This window comes from Erpetoichthys calabaricus, chromosome 3, assembly GCF_900747795.2.
Source record: "Erpetoichthys calabaricus chromosome 3, fErpCal1.3, whole genome shotgun sequence".
NCBI lineage: Eukaryota > Metazoa > Chordata > Cladistia > Polypteriformes > Polypteridae > Erpetoichthys > Erpetoichthys calabaricus.
The window spans coordinates 296,093,796-296,110,614 of record NC_041396.2 but is presented as its reverse complement, the minus strand read 5'-3'; the positions used below and the strand labels follow the sequence as shown (position 1 = coordinate 296,110,614).

General features: G+C 42.7%; 1 protein-coding gene across 1 annotated transcript in view; it reads left to right on the top strand.

Annotated features, from left to right (window-relative positions):
* Positions 1 to 374: 374 nt before the first annotated feature.
* The window catches only part of lima1a (LIM domain and actin binding 1a), a 131,718-nt gene continuing 115,273 nt past the window's right edge, over positions 375 to 16,819 (top strand). The window contains exon 1 of the mRNA XM_028798552.2: positions 375 to 517. The gene's annotated coding sequence lies outside the window, so the exon portion shown is untranslated. The remainder of the gene's footprint in view (positions 518 to 16,819) is intronic.

The following is a 16,819-nucleotide window of genomic DNA, read 5'->3' as shown; positions in this document are numbered from 1 at the left end:
AGGATGCCATAACGACAACAGGTGGCCAACTCCATATTAATTCCCATAGTTTTGGAATGGGATGTATAAAAAGCTCCTATAGGTGCAATGGTCAGGTGTCAACAAACTCTTGGCCATATAGTGTGTATTTAAAATGCATTAAAGAAATCTCAGAGTGACAAGATGTTGTTTAAGATATCTTAAAAGAAACATATCATCAGATATCTATGAAATTCACTTTGAGATTTCTCTAAATATCAATCTGGCTTACTATACAGTATAATAAACGAGATAGAGAAAAGCTTCATTGAAGGTCAGTTCTAAATGGGAACCTCTTTCTGAGTTGGCCCTTTAAATTAGACTCCGCCCCCCCTTTCTCAACCCCGCCTCTCAGCCGGTGGCCCGAGACTGGGTGGATTTGGGAAATCGGAAATTGAACTCAGAAAGAAGGTGAAGTTTCTTGGGAACGGGCAGTACGCACCTTGCCACAGCTGGACTTATTATTTTGCAACACTAACTTCCTTTCTCGCCGGAAACAGTGAGTATGAGCGCAGTGTATGAAAGTTAGGACCTTACCCAGTACCTCCACCGGGTTCTCCTCCCCTCCTTGCTGACCCGGCTTCCGACTGGTGCGCGCCTCGACAGTCGTCGCCTGCACTAGCCGCAGGAGCGCGCTTCACTTCAGGTAGTCGTTGTCCGCGAGTGCGCGCTTCGGGTAATTGCTTTGGACGTTGTGAACGGGAGCGCGTCCCACTGACTGTAGTTTTATGAAGTTAATAGAGACGCTCAAGCATGTCTGGAACCATTTCCTCTCTTTTTTTCTTCATACAGCATCCGTCGGTCTTACGTCGCGATTTGGAGGAAGTGAAAGCCCACCTAGAAAGAAAATGTGGGGAAGGGGTGATCCAACAGTTTTAAAGGACAAGCCTACAACTGGGCAGAGCCCCAGACCCAGTTTTGTAAGCTGCTTTAACGCAAGGGCTGCCCGTCAAACCGGCATGTGATCCACTTCCTATGAAACCTCTCCGCAAGACCGGGTAGTGAAATGATTTGATTTAGAGTGAAGATTGGAGCAAAAAAAAAAAAACATTTTACAGTGGGGTTATAAAGTATTCTGGCCCATTCACTTTCTGCACACGTTATTGTGTAGATTGAATTTTACATGGATACACTCAGTAACCCAAAATGACACAGTGGTAACATTATTCAAAAAACTTTGCAAATTTATTAAAAATCAAAAAATGTCATTCCTAGAAGGATTCAGACCCCTTGGATTGTGCTCAGGTGTCTAATGTTTGCGTTACTTCTCCTTGAGATGTGTCCAGAACTTGACTGGTAGCAAACTGCACTGTTAGAAAGACACACATGTATCTGAGTATAGAGGGGCCACAATTCACACTGCATGGCAGGACAAAAACCGAACCATGACAGCCAAGAAGCTCTGTGTAAACCCAAATGATCAAATTGTGGACAGGCTCAGATCAGGACAATGTGATAAAACTACTTGGAAAGCTGTAAATGTTCTCGGGAGCACAATGGCCTCAACAATTGTGAAGTAGAAGAAGTTTAGAACCACCAGGACTCTTCTAAAAGTTGGTAATCTGGCCAGACTGAGTAACTGAGCAAGATGAGCCTTGGTCAGGGAAGTGACAAGAATCCAGTGGTCACTCTGACAGAGCTTCAGTGCTGAGATGGGATAACCTGTTGGATGGATCAGCATCTCAGAAGCACCCCATCAATCAGGGGTTTATGGTAGAGGGGCTGGATGGAAACCACTCGCGGGTAAAAGGCAAATGACCACCAGTTCAGGGTTTGGAAATGATGAATTTAAAGAACTCAAAAATGGAACTCTTTGGGCAGAACGGCAAGCACTATGTCTGGCAGAGACCAGGAGGTGTTCATCATCTCCATCATTACGTCACTGCAGTGAAGCCTGGTGGTGGCCACATCACGCTATAGGGGTGCCGGCTGGGCCGTCAACACCATTAAAGTGAATTAGGCATTCGCCTAGGGTGCAGATCATGGGTGCGGGACCCAGCCGCACAAGGTATCTATCAAACAGTCGGTTGGCGCACTAATAAGTTTGGCCTACAGTCCAAAACAACCTAACACTGGCACTGGGTGCAGGGACAAGGAGACAGGGTGGAATTGAGCCAAATGCTGAGAGGCCATTCAATTATTTTGTCACCCCAAGCTGTAAGTGAACTCCACAACTGTATTAAATTAAATTGCTTAGATGAGAAAAGCTGTTTATCTCTCACCTAGTTTTTTGGAATTTGGATAAGTGGTGTGGAAACAGGTGGCAATGGTTTATCAGGAGAGTCGATTGGTGTTTTCTGTTAGTTAAAATGGAATTCCGTATTTTAATGGATTCTTGTTTCTCATTGTGCCAGACAGGCCAAGTGATGCCACCTTAAAGCACAATCCAGCAATGGTACCCCCTTAGCCCATCCATTGCTTAACTGACAAGACAACAAAGCCCCAATAAGATCTGAAAACACAATGGGAGGACTAAAATTTTAAAGTGCTCCTTGTCAGAAGGACCTTCTCTAAATATGGTGCCATTCTTCAAATGAGACATCAAACTGAGGTCCTGACTCTATGTGATCATTAAAGATCCAAGGGCATCTTTTGAAAAGAGTAGGGTATTCTCTGATGTCCTGGCTAAATTGCCCACCTTGGCCTGGTCCAATCTTGCCCCCTTATCATCCCCTAAGTGGCAATTTGTCTCACCTGTACAGCACCTAATAGTTAATGTGTGGTGAGTGTACTGGTGCAGCAATGGCTGCCATCACATCCTCCAGGTGGGTGCTACACATTGGTGGATGTTAAAGTGTTTACCCACTCTCTATGTAAAGCAGTTTGTGTAGTGACAAAACCGCAATTTAAATGTAATTAATTATTATAATCTACATCCAGACAGTGTTGAGAAGCCATTAAGGAGGCTAACAGCATGTCAGGTTATATAGCGCCTTGATGTATGGAGTACAAGTCACAGGAGGTTCTGCTCCAGCTTTATAACACATTGGTGAGGCCTCATCTGGAGTCCTGGGTGCAGTTTTGGTCTCCAGGCTACAAAAAGGACATAGCAGCACTAGAGAAGGTCCAGAGAAGAGCGACTAGGCTGATTGATGGCTACAGGGGATGAGTTATGAGGAAAGATTAAAAGAGCTGAGCCTTTACAGTTTAAGCAGAAGAAGATAAAGAGGAGACCTGAGTGAAGTGTTTAAAATTATGAAGGGAATTAGTACACTGGATCGAGACGGTGACTTTAAAATGTGAATTTCCCATTGGGATTAATAAAGTATCTATCTATCTATCTATCTAAAATGAGTTCATCAAAGATACAGTATATCAGCAAGTATTTTTTCTGAACACCAGGAGACAGATGTGGGACAGAAAAAAATCAAAAGACACAATCGTCAAGCCAAGATGTGAAACAAAATTTGTACTGTACTTACAATAATAATTATACATTTATTTATATAGTGCCTTTCCCATGCTCAAGGTACTTAAAGGTCAGAACTACCAAAAATCAAGCGAGAAAAGTTTTAAGCAAGTTTTAAATCCACAACTTGGACGAGGAAGTGACTTTCAGCCAACCTTTCAATCTGTCATGTCAGTTACCCACGAGTCACGACCTTTGACCCCTAGAAATGCCAGGCTGCAGTCCTAACATCAGGCATCTGAAATAGCGGTAAACATTTAGAGGTGGGGTCCAACTGCAGAACTCCGCAGTTCCACTGGACAGCCAATTGGATTGCAGTTTTTGGTCACATGGTTTACTTGACTTGAGTCCCATAACCCTCACCCCAACCCTAATCTTGACCATCGTGTAACCAAGCATTATCACTAACGTATAATATAAAGTGACAACTGCCTCAAAGGAGTGAAGCTCTGGAGGTCTGCAGCTGGAGTCTATTGAATATTTAAACCACTCATAAAGGAAACAATTGAATAAAAAATGAATGTCAGAAATCTACAACTTTAATAACAACCCAAAACAAGTGTAAAGTCATGCATGTTGAAATAAAGACATGAAAAGTATCAGCAGAACAGAGCTGTGTTAAAAGGGCAGATTTTGCACAAAGTGTTAGAAAGTTTTTCTTCATACAGAAAAAGCGCAAGCATATGGAATAAAGAGCCATATAGTGTGACGGGGAGGAGACTTTGGGGACTTTCGGATCTCGACTTCATGTTGTTTTGGACACTTGAGGTGAATGAGATGGGTGAATTTTGGGCTGAATGGCCTGTTCTCGTCACAATGTTTCACGCAGTGGTTCTTGTACTGTTTTTTATCTCGCGACCCAGTTTTGTGTTTTTTGTGTCTTCGAGACCCCTAATCAATACTGACTGTCATCCTGATTTTCTTCAAGAATCGCTGCGGACAGTCATCCTGGTGAATGGTGGGGGGGGACCCTCCTTGAAGGACCGCCGGCAGAGTTCATAGTGGAGCAGTGGTGTTGCTTTATTTTTCCCGGGGTGACCCACCGCAAGACTCCGCTAGCTGTGCGCAACCAATACCCATTGATTACAACTGTAAATTACGACTCTGCTCAAACATAAATTAGACAACACTGCTTGCAACCAACACTTTAAAAATCTATATGTTCTAGAGCAGGGGTGTCTAACTCTGGTCCTGGTGGGCTGCAGTGGCTGCAGGTTTTCATTCTCACCCTTTTCTTAATCAGTGATCAGTTTTCACTGCTAATTAACTCTTTTCCCTTCATTTTAATAGCCCTGTTTTTAAGGATTCAGTCCTCTGAATTGATTTGTTTCTTCATGAAATGACAGCCAAACAGAAATGAGACATGAAATGAGCCGACAGATGACCAGCTAAACTGGGGCTTCAAACTCCAACCAATTTCACTCCAAACAGTTTCTTAATGAGAAGCTAATTCTTGCTGTTAATTTAAATATCCTGACTTGTTGCTGCTCTCGTTCTGCCACAGCAGACTGCTGATTTTCTATTTTTTTCTAAGATGTTTTGGTGACCTGAGCAGACCACCATGACCGAGACCTTTCTTTATTTTCAGGTGAGCTGTTCTTGTTTTGTGTCTCGTTATTGTTTGGCTGCTCCTTAAGGAAAAAGAAACAACTAAGGGGGTCAGAGTCACGTCAATAAAAACGAAGGCCAAACAAGTTAATCAACAGCAAAAACTGGTCACTATTTAAGAAGATGGTTAGAATGAAAACCTGCAGCCACTGCGGCCCATCAGAATGGACACCCCTGTTCTAGAGCCTAGTTTCTTAAACTATGGGTCGTGATTGGGTTGCCTGCTTTTGGGTGGTGCAGTCGTAATTCACAATTATAATCAATGGGTAAGGGTCGCGTGCACAGTTTGTGGAGTGTCTCACGAAGGGTCACCACAGGTAAGATAAGCAAACGCCACTGCTCCACCATGAACTGTGTTGGTGATTCTCCAAGGGGGTCCACCAGGATAACGAGTCATGGGCACTTTAAGCTAGGGATGCACCGATACCGAAATGGGTATCTGGTATCGGCCTCGATACCACATTTTCTAAAGTACTCGTACTCGTTAAAAGTCCCCCGATACCGGGGACCGATACCACGGTCTGAGAAATGTCTATGTTTGAGCGGCGTGTAAGGGGTTAATCACAGGCGCCGAGTGCCCGCCCCCAGGCCCCGGCTGCAGCTCAGAGCGGGGAGAAGGCAAGGTGAGGCGAGACATGTCAGCCGTGTGGAACTATTTCAAAGTGAATGAAGACGACAAAACAAAGGCGGACTGCAAATTGTGCTCAGCGAAATTGTCCAGAGGGAGGCTCAAAAGGTAGCGCATTTAACACAAGTAATTTAATCAAGCACCTAAAATCCCAACACGACAACGAGTACAAAGAGTTTACCCACGCTTCTAAGCCAACACAACCCACGCTGCAGCAAACTCTTGCAAGACGAGAGAAAATGTCCAGAGACAATCCACGTGCTGTGAAAATAACACAGGCAATTATCGAGTACATTGCATTGAGTGACCAGCCACTCTCGGAGGTAGAAAATGTGGGATTCCTGCGTCTCCTCCATGTTCTGGAGCCCAGATATGATGTCCCAAGCCGCCGCTACATGACTGACACGGAGCTGCCTAAAATACACGACTCCGTGAAAAAACATATCCACAGCCTACTGCAAGCCTCCTCTGCGTTTAGTTTCACCACGGATATTTGGACAAGCAGTGTTAGCCCCGTGTCGCTAATTAGCCTAACCTCCCAGTGGATAGACGAGAGTTTCTTGTTTTTTTTGTTAAATTATATGACTAAAGCCGTTACCTGTAAATTTAAATCATGTTTTTATTAAGTACTCGGTATCGGCGAGTACTGAAATGCAAGTACTCGTACTCGTACTCGTTTTCCAAAAAAGTGGTATCGGTGCATCCATACTTTAAGCAATCGACATTGCTCATGACACTGCACATGATCTGACGATTATGATGGATTGGGTCTTGAAGACACTAAGGGCCGGTTTATACTTCACGCTCAGAAAGCTTGTGTGCACACATCATGGCTGCCACGCGTTTCCAATGTTTTTCTGAGGATGTTGTCCGAAATTAACACGACGTGAGCGCAAGTTGCAGAACCAGCAAAAATCTGCGTGTTCAAGTTTTGGTATGTGATGACAGAATCGTTTACTATCAACGTGTGACGGCAGGCAGCATTGCAGCTCCAACAGGATCAATTTGTGTGCTTCGATGTTTGATGCGGTGAAGCAAATCATCAAACTTAAATGCTGACCTGTGAATGTCTTCTGAGTGCTTTTCTTCATCCATTTCTCGCATAGGCAATACAAGCATCATGTATTCCCCATCACAACACATCTAAAGGTCTCACATACCGTTGCTGCTGCCGTCTTCTTTTTTTCTTTCTTTTGTACCTTCACAACAGCATCAGAATGCAAAGAATTTTTCTCTTCAACATCCTTCTTCCCTCAACTCACAACATAGTGAAAGTGGACATTGTTTTCTCACCGTGATGATTTCTCACACTGCCACCTGGTGGAATCCTCCAGATTTACTTACAGTAGGTACGCAAGTATTGTCAGCTCACCGCCTGCATAGCAGCAGCGTCCTAAAGCTTGTATAAGTATATCCCCGGCCTAAGAATTCTAACATTGTGGCGCCTAAAAAAAAAAAATTAAAGAAGCCAAGTTCTAGAGTGCTGAATTGTGAAATAAGAAATTAATAATTCATGTTTCAGTTTTCTTCTAGGCCGGACCCTACATTAAATATTAACTGTTTATTCAACAGTAAATAGTAGTAAGCAGAGTCAGCATTTTTTTTTTATAACTAGGGCAACAGGAAAAAAAACTGCAAATTTTCAAAACTTTTTAAAAATTACATTGTTAAGGGAAAAATACAAGCGTGATTTTTAAAATTTTTTTTAATTGTGTTTAATCACCTTAAACAGAAATGACATGATCTCGAGAGTACATTTTTTATGTAGAAAAAAGAAGACATTGTAATGGAAAAATATCCTTATTTGTAGCAAACCAAATATCTTCTGTTCCTTTCTAACCCAGCAGCCCACACAGATCAAACGATGCACCATAATGCATATTGTTGTCTGCTTGTAACTTTTTTTTATACCTTAAAAAGCCTTTTCCTTCCTTTCTCAAACCTAATCTTGCATAACAAGTCTATTTCTGGGCTTGGCAGACATGAGACGTCGAGTCTATGCAGTGAAAGAGTTACAGGCATGGTAGCTAGGGAGGATGCCGCCCAATTCCCTTGGTGCCCTAAGCGGTTGCTTATTTTGCTTAATGGTTTATCGCTGGCCAGGTCTCCCAGTGTCTTCACTTGTGCTCTTACACCAACACAGTGACACTGGACATGATGAAGGGCCAGAGCAGACTGGACTTCCTAAGGAGACTCAGGGTCTTTTAATGTGTGCAGCAAGCTGCTGGAGATGTTCTACCAGCTCATAGTGGCCAGTGTGGTGGTCTACGTTGTGATCTCCTGGGGTTGCAACTTGAGCTCAACAGACGCACAATGCCCAAACAAACATATCAGGAATGCCTGCTCCATCACAGGGCAAACCCTGGACACATTGGAAGCTGTCGTGGAAAAGAGGATGGTGACAAAATTGGATGCCATCATGAGAAACCCCCCTCCTATCCACCTCCAGGAGTTGCTCTCATGGAGCACTCTTAGCCACAGAGTTACTCCACCATGGTGTGCTAAGAAGCACCTCTGGGGATCTTTTCTGCCCACTGCTATCAGACACTTCCTTGTGTATTATTTATTCATTTATTTATTGACTAGCTGTGCTACCTGCCTTAGACAGGTTGAAATTTAAGTAATCAATGCAGACCTTAGCATTAACGCCTGTATCTCTGTTGTTTGCCATTTGGTATGGGGTTCGTAAAAGCAATGGTAATGTTTGCATTGTGCCATCTGTTTAAATAACAAATGCATGTATTTTATTACTAAAATTTGTGTGATGCACCATATGTTGGAATCACAAATGCAATGCATTCGTCTCAGTTATACACCATTTGGTAAGGGATTCATCAAAGCAGTGTTAATGTTTGTGATGCGCCATCTGTTGGAATGAAAAATGCAATGCATAGTCTCTGTTAAATGTCATTTGGTATGGGATTCATAAAAGCAGTGTTAATGTTTGTGATGCGCCATCTGTTGGAATGAAAAATGCAATGCATAGTCTCTGTTAAATGTCATTTGGTATGGGATTCATAAAAGCAGTGTTAATGTCTGTGATGCACCATCAATTAGAATACAAATGCATTGTCATTTTATTGCTAATAGTGTTTGTGATGCACCCTCTGTTGGAATGACAAATGCAATGCAAACATCTCTGTTATATGCTATTTAGTGTGGGATTCGTAAAAGAGATTCTAATGTTTATGATATGCCATCTGTTGGAATCACAAATGTGATGTGTATGTCTCTGATACACCAGTTGGTATGGGATTCATAAAAGCTGTGTTAATGTTTGTGATGTGCCATCTGTTGGAATGACAAATTCAATGCATAGTCTGTTAAATGTCATTTGGTATGGATTTCGTGAAAGCAGTGTTACTGTTTGTGATGCGCCTTCATTTTGGAATAAAAAATGGATTGAATTTTATTGCTAACGGTGTAAGTGATTCTCCATCTGTTGGATTGACAAATGCAGTGCATAGTCTCTGTTAAATGTCATTAGTATGGAATTCATAAAAGCACTGTTAATGTTTGAGATGCGCCATAAATTGGAATAACATGCATTGAATTTTATTGCTAAGTGTATGTGATGCACCATCTGTTGGAATGACAAATGCAATTCAAACATCTCTGTTATGTGCCATTTGGTGTAGGGCAAGGATTCATAAGAGTTCTAATGTTTGTGATGTGCCATCTGCTGGAATGATAAATGCAATCTATTTTGTTACTAAAACATTTGTAATGCGGCATCTGTTGGACCAGTGCAATGCATACATCTCTGTTATATGCCTTTTGGTATGGGATTTGTAAAAGCAGTGTTAAATGTTTGTGATATGCCATCTGTTGGAATGGCAGAGACATAGCAACGGGATGGACACACAAAGAGTCACACAGACACTTATCCTTTAATTAATTGGATTGCTTGGTTGTATTATTTGTTCCATGAGTCTGTATCTGTGAGTCTGGGATTGAAAAAGTTTATTAAACACCAGACATGTTAGGTTCATTGGTGACCCTAAAGTAGCCCCCTCTGAGGCTGTCCTTCAGGGGGGCTAATTCATGGACTGCCTTGGACTCTAAATTGGTTACTTCTTGTTCCAGATGTTTTATTTTCTCTGCCCCCAGAGCAATGAAAAGAATGAAGTTTTTTCAAAATGTTATGTTAATTTGGTTATAAATTGTTTAAAGTGGATATTGGATATTAACGACACTATACTGAGAATACTGTCGCTGCTGACTGGGGTGTTTTAAACTCTAACACTAGAAGGCATTTTAGACGGTCACAATCAGAGCCATATTGTTGTCATTCGAGGTCACGTAGTTCTACACACTCATCATGGTGCCAGGGAGTTGCATGCAAGCTCATGACATCTATACTAATAAAAGGCAAAGCCTTCACTGACTGACTCACTCACTCACTCACTCATTACTAATTCTCGAACTTCCCGTGTAGGTGGAAGGCTGAAATTTGGCAGGCTCAATCCTTACAGCTTACTTACAAAAGTTAGGCAGGTTTCATTTCGAAATTCAAAGCGTAACGGTCATAACTGGAACCTCTTTTTTGTCCATATACAGTAATGGACGGCAGCTCGCTGGCCGTGGGAGGCGGGGTTGTGGGGGTTGCGTATCGCGTCATCACTCCTCACACGTAATCACGTGAACTGACTGTGAAGGAGAAAGGACGGCCTTATATGGCGTTCGTTTATAAAACAGCGGACAGGCTGTGTAAAGGCAGCTTCACAAAAAACAGATCCTTAACAAATTGTTATTGGTATATTTTCCCTCAGTTTAAAAAGGTTTTCTTTTCTTCTTAATAAAAATTTAAAAGCAGAACTTCGCCACTGCAAAGCGCGCCTGACTTTATTGAAAAGAAACTAAACTTGCAGCGCCACCGCTATTCAATGACACTTGCCTAACGCCTGACTTTATTGAAAAGAAACTAAACTTGCAGCGCCGCTATTCAATGACGCGGCGCTATTCAATTACACAATTACGCCTGATGAGCCAAGAATTAGGGCGAAACACGTGTCGCGTACTCTTTCCATTATTTGACAGTAAACTATTTTCAATCATTTTATGATCTGCTTCTCACAACTGAAGGCACCGTGGCGGATGTTAGCTGACTTGCTGGCCAACCATAAGCGTTACCTGGTAGGTAACCACCCATACAATCAGATTGTGATTCACACTACGAATGCCGTGAATGTAATTACCCCAATCTACATGCTAGAGAAAACCTCAATGAAGAAGAAACAGTGTGTAAGCATACATATTAACACGTGTAATTAAACGTGTGCATTTACGGGGTGATTTCTCAGGCTTAAAAGCTCGCCTTTTATTAAAAAGGTAAATGCAAACTGTTTTCCTTCTGAAGGGCACAAACCACGTTGGATTTCAGCCGTTAAACGTGCAAAAATGTCGGTACACCAGATAAATAAGCGCAACATATTATCAGTTGTATTGTATGCTTACAATACATATACAAATGTGTTAATCGTTAACTAATAGTATGGGATGGTGTTTTTCGACTCACGCCTTGATTTAAACGATTCCATGTCTTGGTGGGTTTGTGTAGCTTATTGTCAATATCTTTACACCTGTTTTTAAGACTTCTTGACTGAAACAGGCTTTCACGAAAAATGTTAGGGCTTTGCTACAGGATACACCCTCCACAAGTTAAGGAAGTAAAAATAAAGGTATATTTCTGTTTTATTTAAACCTTTTAAGTTCGTATGCATAGCCCCATTTGGCTGTTTTAGTTTTTTTTTTTCTTCAGTAATATTTAATCTCCTTAAAGAAAAACAACATATGCATTTTACTTTTTTTGTATCTCTTTAGTAATATTTTAGTGTAAAAGGATAACCAGTATTTAAATCTTTTATGTTACTTTATAAAGTTATTTTACACCATGTTGAAAAATTAATAAGAAAGCTACATATTTTGGCAGCTGCTGCTTTAATTTTCATCCATCCATCCATCCATCCATTGTCCAACCCGCTGAATCCGAACACAGGGTCACGGGGGTCCGCTGGAGCCAATCCCAGCCAACACAGGGCACGAGGCAGGAAACCAATCCTGGGCAGGGTGCCAACCCACCGCAGGACACACACAAACACACCCACACACCAAGCACACACTAGGGCCAATTTAGAATCACCAATCCACCTAACCTGCATGTCTTTGGACTGTGGGAGGAAACCCACGCAGACATGGGGAGAACATGCAAACTCCACGCAGGGAGGACTCGGGAAGCGAATCCAGGTCTCCTAACTGTGAGGCAGCAGCGCTACCACTGCGCCACCGTGCCGCCCGCTTTAATTTTCAATGAAGTGAAAAAAGCTCTCCAAGAGAAAACCTCAATGAAGAAGAAACAGTTTGCACTATCTAAAAAGGAGAAACCCTCATTTATAAAGGTTTGCTGCAGATGACTTAACTGAAAATAAATGAATAGTTCCTATGTGTATAATACATATTTATCTATTTCACTTATGCCTTTATTCCAGAAACTTGCAACATCTGAGGTACAATTTGTTACATTACTTTTGTTTTTTGCAGCACAGGCAGGTGAAGTGACTTCCTCAGGGTCACACAGTGGTGTCAGTACCAGGATTTGAACTGACAAGCTCTGGGTTTGCTGAAATATTACTGAAAAGAAAAAAAACGAAAACGAGCAAATGGGGCTATGCATACAAATGTCCATCCATCCATTATCCAACCCGCTATATCCTAAATACGGCAGCCAATCCCTGCCAACACAGGGCACAAGGCAGGAAACAAACCCCAGGCAAGGTGCCAGCCCACTGCAGGGCGCACACACCCACACACCAGGGACAAATTAGAATCGCCAATGCACCTAACCTGCATGTCTTTGGACTGTGGGAGGAAACCGGAGTACCCGGAGGAAACTCAGACAGACACGGGGAGAACATTCAAACTCCACGCAGGGAAGCGAACCCGGGTCTCCTATCTGGCACCTTTCACTGCGCCACCATGCCGCCCGCATACAAACTTAAAAGGTTTAAATAAAACAGAAATATATACCTTTATTTTTACTTCCTTAACTTGTGGAGGGTGTATCCTATAGCAAAGCCCTAACATTTTTCATGAAAGCCCCTTTCAGTCAATAAGCCTTAAAAACAGGTGTAAAGCTAAACTTGCAGCACCGCTATTCAATTACACTTGCCTAACGCCTCTCCTAAGGGGACATACTGTGGGATCTGGGCTTCAGTCAAAGCACCAATCACAGGCCCGATTAGAAAGCAGGAAGCTGTAATTTGTCGTCTCCCTCCCATGTAACAATCACAGCCCATGTTACAACGCACTATGTATATATATGTATATGTAGATATGTGTGTATGTAGATATGTATATATATGTATATGTATATACTGTATATGTTTACATAACCTCTTTAACACACTACTTCTCCGCTGTGAAGCGTGGGTATTTTGCTAGTGCAAGTATAAATTTTACTGTTCTCCATACATGTGACAATAAAGACCCCATAAACATATTGAATAAATCTATAAACCTAATGTATTCTTGTGTTAGCAAGAGATAAACATGTGAGACCCCCACTTAAAAGTGCTGTTACCTTCTTAAGCAAGGTAAGTGACCAGCAGGTAGCCCCCAATACACATGAAGAGTGTGATGTTTTAACACTTCACCTCAAAAAATGATGTACCCCAAAAAGGCTAGCTTTAGTTATATTAAGATTGGCGCAGGTGCCACTGAGCCCCAAAACACAGACACAGTAATGCCCAAGCACAATTCCACATTCAAATAAAAGACTTTTGTTTGCTTCCAATGCCTTCTTACACAAACACCAACCACAATGTACAATTATCAATTCTCTCTTTCCTCCTTCCTTAGAGTGTCACCCACTGCCTCCCGACTCTGACTCAATTAAGTGAAGTGGGGGGCTGTCTATTAAATTTGATCCAGAAACTGCTTCCGGCGGTATCCAAAGACCCTGACAGGGCTGCTTTTCTGGATTCCAAGTCCGATGCCACCCTGCAGGTGTCCTAATCAGGTTCAGCCTTAAGGAACACTGCCACCTATTGTCTGGGGGAATGAACTGCTCCTGATATTCCCTGTTAACCCATTCCATCCATTAAGGCCTCCTGGCTGGGATAAAGGAGGGATTCTTGCCCAGCCAGCAGGTCATAGTGGATGGACAGGGTGAATGGGCATACTGGGAGCAGTTCATTCTCCCAAATGACAGGTGGCAGTGTTCCTTGTCCTGTCCTTCCTTCATAATTCCGATTTCATATATGAAATCAGTGTAATAAACTGATTTGAAGCTGGTTTGAAGTTCCCAGTAGCAAACAAAAAATATTTTTTTGTAGACCAGTGTTATTACTATGTTACTTCAATTTGTCATTATGGGATAGTGAGTGTAGATTGATGGGCAAAAATGTCAAATGTATCCATTTCAAGTTAAATCAACAACAAAATAAAGTGTGTAGAAAGCAAAGCTGTCGTAATACTTTCTGAATCCGCAGTGTAGACTTTGTGTTCTTATCGCTGACCATACAGCAAATTTATTGCACTAAATGCATTAAGGACTTCAGACAAAATCTAATATTAGCTAAAGGGCGCATGAGTTAACAAATCACACATTTTCTCCTTCCATAATACATTGCATGAACCAAGTTATTCAATAATCATCTGTGCTGTGTGAAAAAGTAATCCCCCCCCCCCCCGTTAAATTGGTTCATTTAAAGTGAGTGACCTGACTGAACCCCACCAGGCGTGCTTCCAGCCAGTCCTGCTCCATGTAAACCCATTTCACGATTAGAGGGACGTTACTCACAGAAGGTTCAACAATTTAACAGCATGTTAAATTTCCGACAAGAGGAGACTATATATTGGACTTGGTATACACTAACATCAAGTCTGCATATAGAGCAACTCCCCACCCTCACATTGGACTGTCTGATCACATTACAGTAATGCTTACTCCGGCATATATGCCATTGCTGAAGAGAACAAAGCCGGTAATAAAGCAGATCAGAACATGGCCAGATGGAGCTACTGAAGCCCTGCAGGACTGTTTTGAGAGCACAGAATGGAGTGTCTTTAGAGAAGCGGCGACCATTGATCATCACATTGACATTAATGAGTATGCTGAAGCAGTGACAGGATACATTGACAAATGCATTGGAGATGTCACTGTCATCAAATCTGTCTCAACACGCGCTAACCAGAAGCCATGGTTCACAGCAGAAGTTCACGAGCTGCTGAAAACAAGGGATGCTGCCTACAAAGCTAACGACGAAGTGGCACTCAGAGCAGCTAGAACCAACCTGTCCCGAGGCATTAAGTTAGCAAAGCGGAAGTACTCAAATAAAATTAGTGATCACTTCGCCTGCTCAAGAGATTCTCGTCGAATGTGGCAGGGCATCCAAACCATCACAGATTATAAGGCCCCACCGCATATGTGTGTTAACAACACCTCTCTTCCAGACGCTCTTAACACCTTCTATGCCAGGTTTGAGACACAGAACAATAAACCAGCATGGAAGACCATCCCCTCGTCAGACAATCAAGTTTTGTCCCTGTCTGCAGCTAGTGTGAGAAGGACTCTCATCAGGGTCAACCCACACAAAGCTGCTGGACCAGATAACATACCTGGACGTGTGCTCAGAGCTTGTGCTGACCAGCTGACTGATGTCCTAGTGGACATCTTCAACATCTCCCTGAGCCAAGCTGTTGTGCCACAATGTTTTAAAAACACCACCATCAGACCTGTCCCAAAGACAGCTACAGCCTCAGAACTCAATGACTACCGCCCAGTGGCACTTACTCCAATCATTATGAAGTGCTTTGAGCGGTTAGTTTTGAGTCACATAAAGAATCAGCTGCCCCCGAAACTGGACCCTCTACAGTTTGCATATCAATCAAATCGATCAACTGACGATGCAATTTCAATGGTATTCCACCTGATCCTGTCACATCTGGATCACCACAATGCACATGTAAGAATGCTGTTCATTGATTTCAGCTCAGCATTCAATACTATCATTCCCAGGCAGCTGATCAGTAAGCTGGATCTGCTCGGACTCAACACCTCCACCTGCAACTGGATTCTGGACTTTCTCACTGAAAGACCTCAAACAGTACAGATTGGGAATAAAAGATCTAACACCATCACACTGAGCACAGGTGCCCCCCAGGGTTGTGTGTTGAGCCCGCTACTCTTCACGCTGTTGACCCATGATTGCACCTCCAACTCTGACACAAACCACATTATCAAGTTCGCCGATGACACTACAGTAGTGGGACTCATTGAGAACGACGATGATGCGGCGTACAGAGAAGAGGTGGAACGGTTGGCACTTTGGTGTAAAGACAATAATCTGTCTCTTAATGTTGAAAAGACAAAAGAGTTGATTGTTGACTTCAGGAAGACAAAGGCTGTCCATCTCCCACTCAACATTGATGGCGTCACAGTAGAGAGAGTGAAGAGCACCAAGTTCCTAGGTGTTCATATCACAGAGGACCTGTCCTGGACCAAAAACACCAACTATCTAAAAAAAGATCCCAGCAGCGTCTTTACTTCCTGCGACGACTGAAGAAGGTGCACCTCCCTAAACCCATACTTACCACCTTCTACAGAGGCACCATAGAGAGCGTCCTGACCAGCTGTATTACAGTCTGGTATGGAAACTGCCATGCCTCCGACCGCAAAGCCCTTCAGAGGATTGTGCGGACTGCTGAGTGCATCATTGGCAGCTCTCTACCCAGCCTGCAGGAGATCTACACCTCACGCTGCCTTCATAAAGCCACTAGCATCATGGCTGACCCCCACCACCCCTCCCACCAACTGTTTACTCCTCTTCCATCTGGAAGACGACTCTGCAGCATCAGGAGCAGGTCTGCGAGATTGTGCAATAGTTTCTTTCCCCAAGCAGTCCGGCTCCTGAACACCATGCTGCCCTCCTCCACACTGGACTCTTTACTCCACACACTCTCTGGAATAAATAATACTACGTAATACTGTATATGTTTTTTAGTTATATATATATATATCTTGTGTACTGCACCTTTTTACTCTGGAGGACGATATTTCGTCCCACTGTGTACTGTAAGTGTATTGTTAGGATGACAATAAAGCTCTACTACTACTACTACTACTACTACTAACAAGCAAATACTCTTTTAGAGCT